Source organism: Copidosoma floridanum, unplaced genomic scaffold, assembly GCF_036245765.1.
Source record: "Copidosoma floridanum isolate Cflo_tuat_1 unplaced genomic scaffold, Cflo_Japanese_pri ptg000020l, whole genome shotgun sequence".
Classification (NCBI taxonomy): Eukaryota; Metazoa; Arthropoda; class Insecta; order Hymenoptera; family Encyrtidae; genus Copidosoma; species Copidosoma floridanum.
Window position 1 is genome coordinate 9,571,985 of NW_028321897.1, and position 5,879 is coordinate 9,577,863.

A 5,879-nucleotide genomic window follows, 5' to 3' on the forward strand; every position below is an offset into this window, starting at 1 on the left:
GACATTTTATTTAACATTTACTAACATAATCATTAATTCAAACAAAATTTCTTATTTTAAATTCATCTAAAAGTATTTAGACGTATCTTTCAAGCTTCATTTTAATTATTTTCATTCTCGAAACCCCGTGTCATAAAAAAAGGTTTGTCAAAAAGTAGTTGCTTAAAAATTGAGTTTAAAAGTTTTGAGTGTCTTGTTTTTTTATTTTAGTATCATGGAATGATTATCTTTAAAAATTTCTTGTTCTTCTGTTTTGTCAGTCAGAAATCTAGTTAGAATGGTTAGCGGTCCTAGGCTAACCTAAATAACTTATATTCTATTACGGTAAACTATAGTTTCAATTTATAACCAGAGTATAAGATTCTTGGTTATACAATTTTACTTTGATTCTTAACATTATTCGATGCTGTAGCTTAAAACTCCTTAGCTTATTACAACCTTTTAAAATCAAAAACTTCAGCACCAGGTAATAGTGTACTCGGCTTAAAAACTTGAATTTATGAATTCATTAATTTAACTGATGCTACAGTAAGTAGATTAAATAATGATTTGAGAAAAAAATCAAAGTTACCTTATTACCTGTAGAGTCATAGAGCTAGGTGGTAGTAATCTCATGACACTCGCAAAAGCCTATTTGACCTTTTTGGAACAGGCTGAGTCATTAGATGACTTTTTTTCTTGTTATTATTACATATAACCCTGAAACATGAATAATGTTCAAAAAACTATGTGTGACGCAGATATTTAAATTAAAAAATATCGATTCCAACACTTTGTTAAAAAACTTTCTCCTTCGTTACCGTTTTTATCCTGACTCACTAAAATATTCTCTTCCAGGAGGTATACCCTAAATGTCTGACTCGGAAACGCCCAATACTCCCAAAAGGAAGCTTAAGAGAGGACAATGAAGCACTTGCTTAAAATAAATACTAATAACTTATATATTATACGGCACACTAGCACTATTTATTCCTCCTTCATACACTTTTTCAGAGGAATCCCACTTTTTCTGACTCATATATAAATAGAAAAATATGTATTGCACACGGACCCAACTCTTAACTTTTAACGCATCACGAACCTCTCTGTCTTCTTTATGTCTAATACACATATATTATTCAATTATACAGCACAAGCGTTCTACTTTTTTTAGCATTAATCGTCTCCCACTCCATCTTTGGCTTGTAGTCCACAGCACCAAAAACTCACATTAAAGATGTGTCGTTGAAAATTTTCTAGAAAATATGATAATATACTAGGACTTGGCAACTGCTAATAATTTGCCCAAAATAATAGGTATAACGGGACGTAATAGTTTTATTTACTAGGTTACACACTCTTCTCCCAGGCTAGACATTCCCTTCAATTTGAAAATCCGTCTATTATTCGGGACATCTAAATGCTATTATAAGACAAATGCTTATCTGCAGTCTCTTCTATAATGGTCCCTTGTCATTTTAATTGTTGGTATCTTAGTAACTTAAAAAAAAAAATAATTACTCGCTCTGGCCCAGTCTTTCTCCAAATTTTTTACTTCTTTTCTAGTGGAATCTAGTTCAAAAAAAAAAAATTACTTTGCTGTGTTTTTCTAGTCTCCTTCAATCCTTGTCTTCTTTTTAAAACTACTTGGTCCATCATTACTCCACTTAAGCCCACTGTCTCTTAGTATATCTTTTCTAAGTTAATTCTACATTTTTCTTCCTATCCTTGCTTATCTCTTTTATTACACTTTGGGTAGACCTCTTATCCTCATCTTCTCCAGCCTAATCAACTTATTTCTTTCGACAGCTCTACCAAAAGTGGAGAATGAAGGACCGTTATCCATGTAGTTTAAAACTAATGTCTGGTTGAGGAAAGCTTTCTGAGATTAGGCTACTACTACAAGTCTTCAATTTTCCTTTAAATAAGCCATAAAATTAAGTAAGCAATTATAACAACGCTTATTTAATGGTCTCTTCCTTACTCGCCATCCTTGAAACTTGTAAGCTGTCTTGATTATTTTTCTTAGTACCCTGAAGTATTCTGAGTCAAACATTTTAGCAAACGTTTTAATTGTCAGCTTCTCCTGCTCATGAAGTCTGGATAGGGCATCTGAAGCATGGTTAAGAGCCTTCTTTCAATGTTACATTTAAAAATTACACTGTGGCATCCTTATTACCTACCTAACTAGTCCCACCGTTGGTTCTCTGAAGTTTCTTAACCACTTGACAGCTACAGCTACATTATTATTATTGGATTCAATTCATGTTATTATTGCCTTCTTATGTTTTTTATTTTTAGTAATGTAAATTACAATTATGTAAGTATTTTTTCAAATAAAATTTTATCATACAAATATTCAACTGCATGTACACCCCTGACCGTAGCATATATTCTTAGACAGGTTCATTAACGGTCCATAGATTTTGTGACCCTTAAAAAAGTAATTAGATCCTGTTTACTCGAAGATGGGTGAACTGTTTGCCCAGTGAGTAAGCAGTTGCATCAGAAGATAAAGGATTGATGAGTAGACTCTTAGTGATGCTGCTCTTATGAGCTTGTCCAAAAATATACTACAAATTGTTAAGGTGTACAAGAAAATAATATATTTGTAAAAGTAAAATAAATAGAACTCATAGCTACTTGAAGTACATTCTTCGGCTTCTACACATATCTTGATAAACTAATGGTCAAATATAGATATCTCTAAGCTGTCGGAGAAACAAAAAAGTTTGTTACTCATAAAAGAGAAATTTCAAGTATAAATAACAAAAAATGTCCCAGGTAATTAAAGTTACTTACTGCATTTCAACAAACTATTATAAGCTTTATTTTATGGAAAAAGAGCATTAAAGACATTTTAAGAGGCGTTATTTAGGACATATTTAAATACGTTTTTACCTTAAATACAGTAAGATGTACCTTTACTAATCACGTGCTTTAACTAGTCAACTTTATATCCAAATGGATTGTGATATGTTTGGGCTAATACAATATTTTTCAAAGTACTAGTTTTCTGCCTTATGCTATCATTTTAAATAAAATTATCTAGAAAGTTATAAGATAGAAGAATTATATTTGAGGAAGCACTTTCGGTATTATGAAAACTGCTATCTTTCTAAAAGCTATTTTTAACAGCAGTTTTGTAAAAACTTTTAGAACGAAGTTCATTATGTCGCATTACTCGGGGGGCTGGAATTTAAAAACCGACAGATTTTTTTTTTTGAAAGGAAAGTGGTTTACCCGGAGTCTCTTCCTGTCCAGTTTCCCTCCTTACCCCGTCCTCCTCACCAACTGTTCTCTATACACTTCCCCTCTCCCCACTATATATGTATATCTGCCAATCATGCCATGTTACTCTTCAGCACACTTTTACCCACCATTCCCTGTCACACTCCCAAGCAATTAATTTCATTCCCCCTTACAATCCCAAGCAAATAATTTTTAAACAAATTTAAATTTTATTTTTCCATAATAATTTTAATTTGACTTTAAATTTTTTTCTTTTACAATTCTTAAAAAAAAAGAAAAAAAAAAAATAAACATGTAGAGGAGAGTTAAAGAACGCATCAATTAAAGAACGTATCAATGGTTTCTAAAGGCGATTATTTCGAATTTAACAAATAAATAATGTTACGTTATCACATAATTACATAAATAAAGTAATTCATTAAATCAATTATAAATATATTGTGTAAGATCATTATATAAATATATTTCGAGTTTCATATCATTTTAATTGTTTTTATGGGCAGTTATTTTCAAATTTGATAATTAAATAACGGCACAATGTCATTAAGTAATTATATAAAAATGAAACAAAAATTGTATTAATAGGCTATAAAATCGCAAAAAAATTATTGAAAAAAAATTTTTTTTTTAAATTGATGAAATAAAATATAATTATAACATAAAATTAAATTACAAAAGACGTTAATAAATACAATAGAATAAAGGAAAAATAAAATAAAAAAGGGAATGAAAAAAAAAAATTAAATATGAAAATAAAAAAGAAATTAAATAAAGAAAATACAAAAAAATGAAAAAAATGTTATAAAATGAAATATGAAAGAAAATAGAACAAGAATTGAAAAAAAAAATACAACAAGAAATAAAGAAAAAAATAAAACAAGAAATTAAAAGAAAAAAAAACAAATGAAAAAATTATAAAGGAAATTGAAACAACAAACCAGGGGGTATTAATGGGTCATGGGACCCACGGTAAGAACGAAGTTCTTTAAACGTGAGATGGGTATGGACACAATTTCTCAGGTAACAAGGGGGTCGCCAGACCCACAGAAAGAACAAAGCTCTGTTAACGTTAGTACTGCATTCTTGTTGTTTACTAAAACAAAAACTTAAAAAACGAATAAAAAAAAGACAATAAGTAGTTAAGTACTCACGATGGTTGAACTTCGTGAATACTGTATATATGCACGACGTTCTCACAAAGTTCAACCATTGTAAGTACTCAACTACTTATTGTCTTTTTTTTTTTTTTTCGTTTTTCAAGTTTTTAATTTAGTAAACAACATGAATGCAGTACTAACGTTTACAGAGCTTCGTTCTTCCTGTGGGTCTAGCGACCTCCTTGTTACCTGAGAAATTGTGTCCATACCCATCTCATGTTTAAAGAACTTCGTTCTTACAGTGGGTCCCATGACCCATTAATATCCCCTGGTTTGTTGTTTTAATTTTTTTTGTATTATATTGATTGCCATTGCAAAAGCTTAGTTAAGTGGAAACGGCCTTCTTTTAAATATAAAATCTTTCAGTTTGTTTCTAAGAAGTAAAGTGCGATCTTATAAGAAAATACTGGTAAGCCATCAGGTAGAATAATATGCTTCGTCTTATTACTACACAGTTATGACAATAATCATCGGGTTTCATATCATAAACCTTTACTAATGATAAATAAGCGTATAACTATACAACTGTATTTATAGTTTTGAAAATTTAGGTTCCACCAAAACATTTATACAATATTCGCAAATTTATTAAGCGAAGTGGCAATTTTTTTCATGATTTCAGTTAGGTTATTATTTCCATAAGAAAAATATAAACATTATTGCTTTTCAAAATTGCTAACAACATAAATTTAAACATTTATATCTTTTACAGTATCCACATTACTTACTATGAAATCAGCATGGAAAAAAAAAGGTTAACTCAATTATTATAAGCATCGCTAATCTTTCACATCTCTTTGTATTCTTAAATAACGAGAGACGCTATCCAACATATCAATGCCTTACCAATGCTAAAAAAATTGTAAATAAAATTGTAGATTGCATGTTAATTTTATAGTTAAAAAATGCTAGATTAAGCATGAAATTGATAATAGCCTCCAAGCAACTTGACAGCTTTTAAGTTAGAAGCTTTAAAAATATTGATTCTAACAACAACTACAATACGTACATAAAAAAGCAACAATTTGTAGTTAACTTCTAATATAGACTAAGTCCTAGACAGAGTACTGAATTTTTTTTAATGTAAACATTCTTCAATCACACATTCCCAATAGATTGGTCGTTTTTTTTTGTGTATGTATAAAAAACTTATTTTATTTAAAAATCATAGAAAGATGTTATAATTCTTGTAGTACATACTTTTAACTTTAAAGCTATGTAGTGACTACATTTTATTTTTCATTCACACCCAAAACCAATGATTATCTTTGGCACAAAACTCAACAAATAACTGGCAGTGATGTAAGTGTGTAGCAATTCAGTGTTGAATGAGATTTTTGCGTCTTGGTTAAAAAAAAAAACCTAACATAATTTTGTTTTTCCCCAGTATTATTAAATTTCCTATTGCATTTTTTGTGTACGGAAGCATTTATACAACAACTTTAAAGTATAGTTTTATTTAACAACTTACACTCTTTAAGGTAAACAACG